This window comes from Myotis brandtii, unplaced genomic scaffold (genome assembly GCF_000412655.1).
Source record: "Myotis brandtii unplaced genomic scaffold, ASM41265v1 scaffold125, whole genome shotgun sequence".
Lineage (NCBI taxonomy): Eukaryota > Metazoa > Chordata > Mammalia > Chiroptera > Vespertilionidae > Myotis > Myotis brandtii.
Window position 1 is genome coordinate 4,408,663 of NW_005354385.1, and position 12,880 is coordinate 4,421,542.

Sequence of the window (12,880 nt, forward strand, 5' to 3'; positions counted from 1 at the left end):
GAGAAGTGGGCAAAGTGAGAAGGAAGAGGGAGCATTGCTTTTCCCAGTGCACACTTCTGTGAGGGTGTCATGTGCCATGGTTTGGCAGGTGTTAAAAGTGGACTCTGATTTGTATGGGTCCCCCTAAGGCTCTTTAGAACCACCCTACATTTCCCCACACCTGTTGCCTGCCAGTTACCAAACATCTCCCTTCTGTAGCTCTGAAGGAGGGTAAAGGTATCTCTCCTCAGGCTGGACCCTTGCTCCTTCCTCAGGCATTTGGGAGGAGTGCCAACATTTACATTCTTTCACACTTTTCTTCCTTTTATTTACATCTATACTAATAATAGAGGAATATGCAAATTGTCTGGGACACCATCATAGTAACAGTAACCACTGAGCAGCAGGTTGTGTGGAGCAACAAGGCCGGCAGGGGGTTAGTGAGGGACAACCAAATGACTGAACAGCAGGCTGTGTGGAGTGACCAGGCAGGCAGGGGGTTTAGTAAGGGACAACTAAACGACTGAACAGCAGGCTGTGTGGGGTGATCTGGCCAGCAGGAAAGGCAGTTGGGGGGGTGACCAGGCTGGCAGGGGGGACAGTTAGGAGCATTCAGGAAGGCAGGCAGGTGAGCAGTTAGGAGCCAGTGGTCCTGGATTGTGAGAGGGATGTCTGACTGCCAGTTTAGGCCTGGGCCTAAACTGGCAGTCAGACATCCCCTGAAGGGTCCCGGATTGGAGAGGGTGCAGGCTGGGCTGAGGCCCTCCCCCCATGTGCACAAATTTCATGCACTGAGCCTCTAGCATTATATAAATGGAATTAGAAAAAAAATACTCAACTTAAACTATGGGAAAATAAGTCAGATCTTGGGTACAGTCCAGAAAGTTTCCCAATACATTTGTTTTTCATTTTTTTTGTTTTTGTTTTTGAGTTCTTTTAAAAACAGATGAAGACTTGCCCTGAAGACTCTAAACTCAAGTTACATGGAGAGTAAATGCTACATCAAAAGTGACTTTTAAAGCACTTTTGATTCTATTGCAAGTTAATGTGGATTAAAGCATGGTCAGCTCACTGAGTTGTCATTTAAGGCAGTTGAGAACTTCAGGTATAATAAAAAACAAACAAAAACCACATGAACATAGTCTTTAATAACTCTTAGTGATAATCAGCCTGAGTGAAGTATCATCATTTCCATTTGATAGACAATAAAATCAGGTTCAGAGAGGCAATATTGTGAGACAGAACCAGAATTCATATTCAGATCTTTCTGACTTCAAATTCCATAGTTTGAGTCAGGGGTAAAAAGGAGAGAAAATGATAGAAAGATGGCAATATGGAGAAGTTGAAAATTTAAAATGTTTTCTGTATAATTAAGGTGACCATAAAATTTTTCATCTAAACCAGATAACTTTGACAGTGAAAAAGGCCCCTTCTAGAACAGATGTTGGGATAATAAAAGTAAGTTAAGTCTAAAGGTGATGTATGCTCACCCTCTGATGATTTCTATCCTCTTACTTAAATTAAGGCCTCTCCCTTTCTTTTCTTCCCCCAAACATCCCTTGAAGTATACCTCATATCAATGTGGTATTTATTCTACTTATTAATTTTAAAATATTTTTCAAGAACTTATTTTCAAGAACTTATATTTTTTAAAATATATTTTTGTTTATATCAGAGAGGAAGGGAGAGAGAGAGAGAGATAGAAATCTACTTATTAATTTTAAAATATTTTTCAAGAACTCTTAATTTTTTAAAATATATTTTTATTTGTATCAGAGAGAGAGAGAGAGAGAGAAACATCAATGACAAGAGAGAATCATTGATTGGCTGCCTCCTGCACACTCCCTACTGGTGATTGAGCCTGCAACCCACACATGTGCCCTGACCGGGAATGGAACTGTGACCTCCTGGTTCATAGGGGGATGCTCAACCACTGAGCCACACAGGCCAGGCAACAATTTTTTATTTATCACACAATATTCACTACACTCTGATATATAGTGTAGAAGCCAGAAAAAAAATGTTTTTATAAAATACTTTATTTGACTTTTTGTACCTGAATCTTCATGAATAAAAATAAACTTATTTGTTTATAAGTTACATACATGTAACACCAAACTAATATATTATGTTCATTTTACTCCAAAAGAATAAAGTTTAAAGGTGAGATAAAGATGTAACATTTAATATTTTTAAATTGTATATTCATTATTGACAAAATTATTTTGTTCCACATGAAGCACTAAACTTATTAGTACTGAACCTATTACAAATAGCTCATTATTTTTGAAATCATTTCTTTAACATTTGAAATAGTATTTACATATTGGCTTCTATGTAGATATACTTGGGTTTAATAATATGCATAACTGAATAAAAACAATCCCCAAAGCACAGTATATGCAAATAGGTAACATTCACTGATGCAATATTTACAATGTTGGATATCAAGCCATACGTCAAGTAAGCTTGAATTTTCATTGTTGTTGTTATTGTTTTTTTTGCCTGACTTTGAGTCAGAACCCATTGTGTTATCCTTGAGTCTGTCTGGTTTGATGGCTAACAAAGAACTCATGCTGTGCCATTCACAAGAGCTTACATTATTAGCATTGTCATCAATTTCTCACTTCTTTGGAGGGATATTTTGAGCTTATTAGTCTAATCTTTGAGTTATATTAGTTAAAAACAGGTAATATAAGTGACTTACCTGAGCCCCATAAACTACAGCACATCATAATACACTAAAAACTAGCAAATGAGTGAGGAGGCCACTGTCATCCCCTCGGTCAATCCTTCTTCCTTCAGAATACCTGTGGACTGTATGTGGTGTGTCCCTACTTGGTCTGCACTAAAATGGCCCTACTGACAAGCATAGTTCAAAAAGAAATAGTGATATTAATTTTAATGTCCTCCTGTGCCCCTGCAGGTCAACGTGCTCATACTTGGGGGGAAGGGCAGGCCTGGGCTTTGAGGTCATGTAGACTGTGCTTGAACACTTAGCAGCTGTGTGATCTTGGACAAGTTACTTCATCTCTCTGAAATTCAGCTAGCTATTTGCTGTAAAATGGCAATAATAATATTTGACTAGTTGTTTTTTTTAGCATTGATTCAAACAATGGCCATGAAAGAAATCAAACAAGAGCCCAATACATGGTAGGTGCTCATTGACTCATAGGCTGCCTCTCTCTCTGCTTCTCTTCTCTCCAATCTACTTCTCTTGCCTAGCTTGATCATCCCACATCATGCTTTGCTTTGATGCTTGAAAAATGAATGAAAAAGAGAAACGTGGTATATTTGACCAGCTGTTTTGAGTCCCCAAATTTTCTCCTAGGATGAAAGTTTGACAGGGGACCTCTCCCCATATTCAACTTGGGTTTAATAATATGCATAACTGAATAAAAACAATCCCCAAAGCACAGTATATGCAAATAGGTAACATTCACTGATGCAATATTTACAATGTTGGATATCAAGCCATACATCAAGTAAGTTTGAGTTTTCATTGTTGTTGTTGTTGTTGTTTTTTGCCTGACTTTGAGTCAGAACCCATTGTGTTGTTATCCTTGAGTCTGTCTGGTTTCAGAGCTCATGCTGTGCCATTCACAAGAGCTTACATTATTAGCATTGTCATCAATTTCCCACTTCTTTGGAGGGATATTTTGAACTTATTAGTCTATTCTTTGAGGTGTATTAGTTAAAAACAGGTAATATAAGTGACTTACCTGAGCCCCATAAACTACAGCACATCATAATACACTAAAAACTAGCAAATGAGTGAGGAGGCCACTGTCATCCCCTCGGTCAAACCTTCTTCCTTCAGAATACCTGTGGACTGTATGTGGTGTGTCCCTACTTGGTCTGCACTAAAATGGCCCTACTGACAAGCATAGTTCAAAAAGAAATAGTGATATTAATTTTAATGTCCTCCTGTGCCCCTGCAGGTCAACGTGCTCATACTTGGGGGGAAGGGCAGGCCTGGGCTTTGAGGTCATGTAGACTGTGCTTGAACACTTAGCAGCTGTGTGATCTTGGACAAGTTACTTCATCTCTCTGAAATTCAGCTAGCTATTTGCTGTAAAATGGCAATAATAATATTTGACTAGTTGTTTTTTTTAGCATTGATTCAAACAATGGCCATGAAAGAAATCAAACAAGAGCCCAATACATGGTAGGTGCTCATTGACTCATAGGCTGCCTCTCTCTCTGCTTCTCTTCTCTCCAATCTACTTCTCTTGCCTAGCTTGATCATCCCACATCATGCTTTGCTTTGATGCTTGAAAAATGAATTAAAAAGAGAAACGTGTTATATTTGACCAGCTGTTTCTTTTTTTTTAGCATTGATTAAAGCAATGGCCATGAAAGAAATCAACCAAGAGCCCAATACATGGTAGGTGCTCATTGACCCATAGGCTGCCTCTCTCTCTCTGCTTCTCTTCTCTCCAATCTACTTCTCTTGCCTAGCTTGATCATCCCACATCATGCTTTGCTTTGATGCTTGAAAAATGAATTAAAAAGAGAAACGTGTTATATTTGACCAGCTGTTTTGAGTCCCCAGATTTTCTCCTAGGATGAAAATTTGACAGAGGACCTCTCCCCATATTCATATATGCCATACATTTCTCCCTGGACTCATTGGCTAGAAGAACACATAAGGTCACATTAAGAGTAATAGCTCAAATTCCTTCAGTTTTGCTGGCCCTGCCCACCTGTTGGCAAAGAACTTTCAGCCTCCCTGCCAGCCCATCCATCAATATTTCTGGGACTCTTTATGGGGTGCCTTAAATGAGCTCACACGTGGTTTTACCCTTGACACATCTAGCAGCACTGGGCATTTTGGTCCTCCCATTGCTCTTCTGTGCATGGTGTCTCCCTGACATGGCTCTGCATACCCTCTCCTGGTCTTGGGGTGCCCCTTCTCCATGTGTCTTCAGTGGCCATTTCAGGCCCTCTTGTGGCTTTACTTAGCACAGTTAGCAGATGGACTGATTCACCAAGGAAGACCTGGGCCTCCATCTTACCATACCTCCTGGGGTATGTGTCAGGGGAATGAGGAGGGATGGGAGCTGAGGGAGGAGATAGGTTCTCTTCTCTTTGCCTAAAGTTCTGGTCGGGTAGGATCACAAGAGATGTATTACACAATTTAGTAGAAATAATTATTTTAATAATTACAGCTCCCTCTCCCTTTCTTGACATACATGTATTCAGGAGTCTGGAACAGGGGGCGTTCTGAAAGTGTTTACCATGATATATCCAAAATCCCAATCCACCATGATAATTAAGCCTTTGTTATGGGATCAGCTCATTGTCTTCATTCTTCCCTCAGCATAAGTTCCCTACAAACAGACTTCTCAGCCTCCATCCAAAAACCCTTTGGGCAATCAAATTATCTAGCTATGCCCAGCTAGGCCTAAGCTCCAGGAGGAAGTGTGGCACGAGTTCTGCTTTCAAGGGACTTCTTGGCATCAAGCTGAGAAGCTTTGATGAGTATTGTCCCTCCAAGTCACCAGAAAGCAATAGTATCAACTTTATCTTCATTCTGATCTTCATCCTTTTCAAAATTATAATCTTCATCATCCAAACAGCTACCATTTGAGTACTTCTGACCAGCTGGATCCTGTACACAGCACTATTTAAATAGTGCATGATACAGTTTATTAACATTAGACTTGCAGCAGATGAACATAGCCCAAGTCCAAGATGAGTTCCTGCTATGTCAGGTTCTCTTTGTTGCCTCCGACATTAGTAAAACCTGCCATACTAAGGCAAGGAGGTATGCAGTGAGTAACTAGAGGCCTGGGCCATGGAGAAACCATAACATAACTTGTGTAGATTTGAGCCACACACACACAAAACATTTCAGAAAGCAGACCAAAAATGTACTTTTATTTCCAAATAATGAAGCCTTCAGTTCCATTATAATTTTCACAAGTTTGTATTTTCTCTACATAATTCATTTAAAGGGCAAAAGCAACTTATTTTTGCTGCATCAAGCATTTTAATTAAATGCCCTAGGAGCATCACCATCTCCTTATCTTTTTCTCCCTTGGAAAGAGCAATACATAATGAACATACTGACATTGATATGAGTAATTAATATGCAGCTTGTTTAGTCAGTATGAATCAGCATTTTGATGATGTCTTGTGAGGATAGGATTATAATTGGCAGGATTTCTGCCTTAGGTTGAAATTCTAGATTCTGGAAGGAACAAATGTATTAAATAGTACTGTTAATTTAACTTATAAAGCATACAGCCTTACAAGGGACAAGTAAAACTTTATAAAAGAGAGAAATTGATAAAACCTCTGCAAGTATGTACCAGCTTTGAAATATTTAAATCATTATAAATTTGTGGCACTGGGACTCTTTATGGGGTGCCTTAAATGAGCTCACACGTGGTTTTACCCTTGACACATCTAGCAGCACTGGGCATTTTGGTCCTCCCATTGCTCTTCTGTGCATGGTGTCTCCCTGACATGGCTCTGCATACCCTCTCCTGGTCTTGGGGTGCCCCTTCTCCATGTGTCTTCAGTGGCCATTTCAGGCCCTCTTGTGGCTTTACTTAGCACAGTTAGCAGATGGACTGATTCACCAAGGAAGACCTGGGCCTCCATCTTACCATACCTCCTGGGGTATGTGTCAGGGGAATGAGGAGGGATGGGAGCTGAGGGAGGAGATAGGTTCTCTTCTCTTTGCCTAAAGTTCTGGTCGGGTAGGATCACAAGAGATGTATTACACAATTTAGTAGAAATAATTATTTTAATAATTACAGCTCCCTCTCCCTTTCTTGACATACATGTATTCAGGAGTCTGGAACAGGGGGCGTTCTGAAAGTGTTTACCATGATATATCCAAAATCCCAATCCACCATGATAATTAAGCCTTTGTTATGGGATCAGCTCATTGTCTTCATTCTTCCCTCAGCATAAGTTCCCTATAAACAGACTTCTCAGCCTCCAACCAAAAACCCTTTGGGCAATCAAATTATCTAGTTATGCCCAGCTAGGCCTAAGCTCCAGGAGGAAGTGTGGCACGAGTTCTGCTTTCAAGGGACTTCTTGGCATCAAGCTGAGAAGCTTTGATGAGTATTGTCCCTCCAAGTCACCAGAAAGCAATAGTATCAACTTTATCTTCATTCTGATCTTCATCCTTTTCAAAATCTTCATCATCCGAACAGCTACCATTTGAGTACTTCTGACCAGCTGGATCCTGTACACAGCACTATTTAAATAGTGCATGATACAGTTTATTAACATTAGACTTGCAGCAGATGAACATAGCCCAAGTCCAAGACGAGTTCCTGCTATGTCAGGTTCTCTTTGTTGCCTCCGACATTAGTAAAACCTGCCATACTAAGGCAAGGAGGTATGCAGTGAGTAACTAGAGGCCTGGGCCATGGAGAAACCATAACATAACTTGTGTAGATTTGAGCCACACACACACAAAACATTTCAGAAAGCAGACCAAAAATGTACTTTTATTTCCAAATAATGAAGCCTTCAGTTCCATTATAATTTTCACAAGTTTGTATTTTCTCTACATAATTCATTTAAAGGGCAAAAGCAACTTATTTTTGCTGCATCAAGCATTTTAATTAAATGCCCTAGGAGCATCACCATCTCCTTATCTTTTTCTCCCTTGGAAAGAGCAATACATAATGAACATACTGACATTGATATGAGTAATTAATATGCAGCTTGTTTAGTCAGTATGAATCAGCATTTTGATGATGTCTTGTGAGGATAGGATTATAATTGGCAGGATTTCTGCCTTAGGTTAAAATTCTAGATTCTGGAAGGAACAAATGTATTAAATAATACTGTTAATTTATCTTATAAAGCACACAGCCTTACAAGGGACAAGTAAAACTTTATAAAAGAGAGAAATTGATAAAACCTCTGCAAGTATGTACCAGCTTTGAAATATTTAAATCATTATAAATTTGTGGCAACTCTTGAATTATTCAGAACAATAATTTTATAAAACCAATTTAGGAATTCTCCTCTGTGATATGTCATCTATACTATTAGTAGATTCTTGCCTGGCTGGCGTGAGTCAGTGGTTGAACATCTACCTATGGACCAGGAGGTTACGGTTCAATTCCCCATCAAGGCATATGCCTGGTTTGTGGGCTTGATCCCAAGTGTGGGACATGCAGGAGGCAGCCAATGGATGGTTCTCTTTCATCATTGATGTTTCTATCTCTCTCTCCCTCTCCCTTTCTCTCTGAAATCAATAAAAATATATTTTAATAAATGATTAGTAGCTTATTCAAGATTCACCCACTATCTTCTCATTGACTTCTTAATAATTACAATTCAAAGTGCTGGTTGACTTTTCCAGGAATCTGATTTGCTTCCCGCTGTATTCTTAGAGAAAGCTCACTCAATCAAGCCTCGTTTGGAATCTGTGCCTCTTTCATAAGCGTAGATTGTTCTCAAGCTCGGCAAACAAGTTCACCTCTGAGCCTTTGTATGGTCCTTCAGTGTTACATGCCTTCCTCTCACTTCTTCATCCACTTATTTATTTCTCTCTTTTGAAATTCTACTCCAACTTCTAAAAGTTCTTTCTTGATTAATTTTATGTGAATGAATCCTAATCTCTACTATGAAGGATTTAGCAAGTGTGTTCTTTGGAACACAGCTCTTCTGTGATGCTCTGCATGAAAAAGTTTCATAAATAAAGAACTGAGGGAAATGTTCCTTCTATTTCACTCCTCTGAGAGACTCACAGCAAGTCTTAAATGTTTGGCTGTAAGAAGCTTATCTTGATTAACTTATTTGATGACACCTTTATATCCCTAGGAACTAGTGTTCTGTGGAATGTGCTCTAAGAACCAACTACTACAGCTGTGATAATTTGGTATTTGGATTAAGTTTGCTGATACCATTTTCAGAGTATTTAGTCATTTCTCCGCATTTGATATAAGGGGCTTCAGATATGTTGTCCTTTCTCCCCAAGCACTCACATGTAATTTCCTCAAAGTGGGCTTCTTATTCACATCTACCAGATGAAAAACTGAAGGCTGTGGTGAAAGACTTGAAAGTTGCAATTTCTATCTGGACTTGAAGAGTTCCCTCAGCTTTTTGTAAAAAGGAACTAGCAACTCTGTCTTATACCAACCCTGTCTGTCCCTTCTTTTAATTCTCCCATCGCCACCTCAGTGACAAATGCTGCTAAACACATTCAACTTCAAAGCCTTGTCACGGGCCTTTTATTTTAGTTCCTATTGCTGAAGTCTGGCCTTTCCCGGTTGTGCAAGTCACAGCTGGTAATGATGGGGACCAGATGATGCCCCAGCAGCACATTAAAGGTTTTTACCAGGATGTGGTTTGATGGTTTTACTTGGGTATTTTGTTGTTGTTATTTTTTCCTTTGGAATGTGAGTTGTGGCCAAGAATTATTTCCCTGATTGCATTTTTGTTATCCCTCTTCACTTGGGGAGTTGGAAAACATACAGAGACATAAGGATTATGATTGTAAACTACCGCTCAAGCTAACTGGTAGGCTCTTATAGGGTGACTTTTAGCTGTGACCTTTTATTTATTCAATAAATTATGTGACTATTATGTCCAAAATGCCATACTGACAGCTTCATCTTATCACTTTACCAAGGCATCCATTATTCTAGTTTTCTTAAAACTTAAAAATTTATAGGCATAATTTTTTGAATATTATAGAAGAAATGCCTGCCCTTACACTGTGTTTAATTCACAATGCAGTGGGATGTGCATAGGTTTACAATCACTTTTGCAATGAGCTGTGTATAATAAGTGGGCTATTACTATTTAAAATATTTATTGTTTTTCTCATTATAGAATTTTTATATGCTTATTATAAAGGATTTGAACAACATAGAAAAGGATAAGGGAGAAGTTAAAAAGCACCTACAATCTTAACAACATACATGTCTCACTCTTTGTTTTATGATTGGGGAACAACAATGGTGTAAGTAAAATTGACACTCCAGCTATTAATTTCAGCATCATAACTAGACAGTCTGCCTATTATGAGTAGTCACCAGACTAAAAACCTGTTAATTATTGCATATTCAGTTGGAGCTACCCCATCCTGGAGTGCCTTTTGTTTCTATATTCATACTCTAAGTTACTCTTTCTAATTCTCTGGACTTAAAACTGTACATATCTCCTAAATGTGTACTTCCAATCCTGGCCTCTCTTGGAATCTTTTTAAAAAATATTTTTTATTGACTTCTGAAAGGAAGTGAGAGGGAGAGAGAGATAGAAACATCACGATGAGAAAGCATCATTGATTGGCTGCCTCCTGCATGACCCCACTGGGGATCAAGCTGGCAACCTGGGCACATGCCCTGAACGGGAATTGAGCCATGATTTCTTGGTTCATAGGTCGATGCTCAACCACTGAGCCACACCAGCTGGGCCACTCCTAGAATCTTAACTCATATACTCAACTGCCATCTTAACATCTTCATATAGATATCCAGGAGGCCTCTCAAACTTAAGGCCAAAGCTTAACCCCAGGTGTTCCTTTCTCCAGACTTTTTTTCCAGGTGGTTTTTTGCATCTTACTAAGGAGCATCACATTAACCCAGGTGCTCAAGTCAAATTCTGAGAAGCCATTCCCAATTGCTGTTTTTCTTTCCTCTCTCCCCCTCATCTAGCATATGTGAGTCTGGAGAGAGAAATATTTGGGATAATGCCAGAGATCTCTCAGCCAAGCCATTATTAAAGAATGTAATTTATAGGGGTCAGTTCTCCCTCTGCTAGAAGCAAATGGAATCCTGTCAACTTCTATGCTGGGGGTAGGCATGGTTTTGGCAGAACAAATGTTTTCCATATTGGAAAAAAGGAGGAACCCTTATGGATGACCTAGCAATGTGTAGCAGACTTCAACAACTGCTGTTTTTGGCAGAAAAATCAACCCCAAGGGCTGAAATTTTCAAGCAGTGGCCTTCTGAGTAGTTGCCAATAAAGAGTATTCAGCAGGTTGAGCAAAAAACAGAGTTCCCAATAAGCCAAGAAACTAGGAGAACATAGGTCCAAAGAGGTCAGAACCCAGAATGGTAGGTTATCTTTTTAAAGTGATAAGTTAACCCATTTCCTATCTTCTTCCATAGGCATTTGTTGAAATGAGCTGTTGGGTGAGGGTTGGGACTAGGGCATTGAGAAAGGAATGGAAAGAAAGAAAGGCAGGTAGGGAAACTCTAGTGCAGTGGTCCTTCATGGGGACTGTTGATCTCTGGGAGGGATGATTTGTTTTGTGTAAGCATTGGGGGACATTTAGAAACTCTGATCCTGCATGCCAGAAGTAATGCTAGTAAATGCCAGCTGTGCCCATCAGTTATTGTGATAATCAAATTTTCTCCACATATTTCGGTAGATATGGAGCAGTTCCAGCCTCCTTGGAGTCTTTTGAGAGAATATATAAGAAAAGAAAGAACTCTAAAGAGAGATTTGAAGGCATGATGTGTGTGTGAGAGAGAGAGAGAGAGAGAGAGAGAAAGAGAGAGATTGAGAGAGAGAGAGAGAAATAGGTATTGGTGAGAGAGCTCTCTTTTACTGCCTGGGGCAGTCAGACTTAGCAGGATGTGGAGACTCATTGGATCAAGAGACTCTTCAAGGGTTCCTAAGACAGGGTGTAGATTCTATCACCAGAGTTCTTTGGGAGAATTCCTCCATTCTCAACTGACAGGGAGTTTTAGGGTCCAGCCAAGATTCGATTTGTTTTGCCATATGCACGCCAAATCCTGTTGGTGTAGGATTCTGTTTTACAAACCCTTAAATAACCAGTGTGTGAGACACATGAGCATCTGAGATGTCATTTTCTCTGTTATACATTCCACCAGCCTGAGTAACAGTACCTAAAAAACATGCTCAAGCTCCTTGCAGCCTTTCTTGGCGCCAGGAATCACATAGTTGATCTCACTCACATAGAAACATGGTCTAAGGAACCATCTTAGCCAGCTTAGGCTCACACCTGCCATGAGAACATAAATATACTAATAGGCACATCCCCTTGGCTTGGTTATTTCACTTCTCTACACCTCAGTTTTCCTATCTGTGAAACTGGGCTCTTGAAACTTACTTTACACATTACCCATGCAGCAAAGAATGGGTAAAATAAATAATTATGTAAAGCATTTGATAAACATTTTATATATTTTTTTCTTTTTTAAAAATATATCTTTATTGATTTCATAGAGGAAGGGAGAGGGAGAGAGAGTCAGAAACATCAATAATGAGAATTATTGATCAGCTGCCTCCTGCATGCCCCCCGACTGGGGATTAAGCCCACAACCTGGGCATGTGCCTTTGACAGGAATCAAACTCGGGAGGACTCAGTCCAAAGGCCAACGCTCTATCTACTGAGCCAAAATCTAGAGCCACATTTTATATCTTTTAAAAATATATATCTTTATTGACTTCAGAGAGGAAGGGAGAGGGAGAGAGATAGATAGAAACATCAGTGATGAGAGAGAATCATCCATTGGCTGCCTCCTGCATGCCCAACACTGGGGATCGAACCTGCAACCTGGGCATGTGCCTGACTGGAAATTGATGCTCAACCACTGAGCCATGTTGGCCAGGCTACATTTTGTATCTTAATAAACATTAATATCCTAACTAGCCAGATAGTCCAGATAATTATCTGGAGTAAGGAAACTACTTTTGACTAAATGACCTTACATAGTTTAATAAAAGCCTGTCTTCTTTGGGTACTCTCCATCCTTCCTCTTGACCTTCTCAGGGTTTAGCACAGCCTGCACTAGAACAATGAACCTTACCCTCGTCCAGGTAAATTGACTGCACATTACACTACAACTTAAGCTGGAGTATCTCACATATGGGGATGTGAGTAGGAAAAGTGGTTCTTTAATTTTTATAGAGCAAAAGAAAGGGCACGGTATACATTCCAATCTGG